Below are 1,853 nucleotides of genomic sequence, written 5' to 3'. Positions count from 1 at the left end.
ACGGATGCATTCCTGGGAGAAGAGATGAAGTGGCCAGCCAGCAGAACAGTGTTTCAGGATGGACTGGGTCCTCGCTACCTTTTCCCTCCCCTCCTCTCTCTGGATAAGAACATGAGATATAAGCCCCAAGAGTGTACAATGTGGGGAAAGCAACATGGGAAGGGGGTGAAATCTCCATCCAACTGGACTGCAGCCAGTTTAACTTTGTTCTTTAGTTGTGGCAAACTGAATTTGGAAGGGTAGAAAAACTTTCGTCCATGAAATATTCCACCTGCAGGTAATTTTTTCAGGGGATTCCCTGAGTTATGAAAAGTCCAAGTTTTTTTAAAGAAAAAAGAAAAGTAAATCAGCACACACACCCACACACACACTCATATATATATACATACATATATATATATATATATACATATATACACATACTTGACTATATATATATTTAACACAAGAAAATGGTGTTTAATAATGAAGCACAAGCAGAGAGCTTTTGGATTACAAAATGAGCAGAAACCAGGTCGTGATAACACATACACAAACACTCATATATATATATATATATATATATATATATATATATATATATATAGTGACTCAACTACTAAATCCACCAGCAACAGTTGAGACACGGTGCTTCTGAAGTGTTCTCACCCCTCCCAACCAGGCACAAGCTGCATCAAAGAGAGGGATGTCTTCTCCACCTCTGCTCAGGCATCAGAAAATAGATGGGGGTCATTATTTCTGAGCTCCAGCCGCAGCTGGAACATGTATCCCAAGTGACTTGACAGCAGCACTCACTGGTGAGCCTTCCAGAGGTCTAAGGAGTGATGAAAGGGTTGGCACTGAAGAAATCCCTGATATCATATTCACCCTGCTGGCAGGTGTGCTGCCTCCTGCCATGTTAGTGGAACTCATTCAAGCCTGGTCCTTCACAACAGAATAGAAGTAAGGGTGTTCCATGACCTCTCTTCCAGTGAGCTGTGACTGGTGGTCGTATTGCAGCAGCTTGTACACAAAATCCAAGGCCTCAGGGCTAACAAGATGCTGGTTTTCACTGTGGACAAAGCATTCCCATCACTTATGGGAGTGTCTGCCCAAGATATTGTTGAAACATGAATCTAATTCAATGTTGTACTTTTCAATGTAGTCATACAAATCTTCTGTTCCCAGAACCTTGGCTATCCTCACCAACTGATCATAATTGTCATGTCCACGGGAAGATGACTCCTTCTGGAAGATCATACTTGCCAGCATACAACCCAAGCTCTCACATATCCAAACTAAAATCGTACATCTGATAATCTACAAGTAGCTCTGGATCTCTTAAATATTGGGAAGCAACTTGGACATTATACTCTTGGCCAGGACGGTAAAACTCAGCTAAACTCTAGTCTATTAGCCAAAGCTTTCTGTGCTCATGATCAATCATGACATTATGGGATTTCACATCTCTGTGCATAATCCCTCTACTGTGACAAGTATCCAGGGCTTTTAGAGTTCCATACATGTAAAATTGAATGTCATGGTCTGTTAACATCTGGTACAATTGCTTGAAGTCTGTGCTGTTTACATGTCCTATTGAACACAGAGATAATTACATAATAGAAAATAGAAGCCAAGAAATGCTGCAGCATTTAGAGAAAGCAATGGTTCTTGATAGTTTTATCTTGCTCATCAACAATTTATATTTTAGTAACTCTGTAGTGAGAAATCTTCCTAGTTAAGGTCAAAGTCTACCATGTCTGGATAGGACCTCCTAGCTTGGTGAAAAATGAAAGACTCTCTTTTTCTATCAGGGTTTCCCCTTCTCTGACCTGGTCTGGGGAGCCAGATCCATGACACCCTCTACCTGAGGA

General features: G+C 41.0%; 1 pseudogene; it reads right to left on the bottom strand.

Annotated features, from left to right (window-relative positions):
• Nucleotides 1-732: 732 nt before the first annotated feature.
• On the bottom strand, nt 733-1,564 carry LOC110293627 (annotated as a pseudogene).
• Between the last annotated feature and the right edge of the window lie 289 nt (nt 1,565-1,853).

This window comes from Mus caroli, chromosome 4 (assembly GCF_900094665.2).
Source record: "Mus caroli chromosome 4, CAROLI_EIJ_v1.1, whole genome shotgun sequence".
NCBI lineage: Eukaryota > Metazoa > Chordata > Mammalia > Rodentia > Muridae > Mus > Mus caroli.
This window is presented reverse-complemented; position numbering and strand designations above follow the sequence as displayed.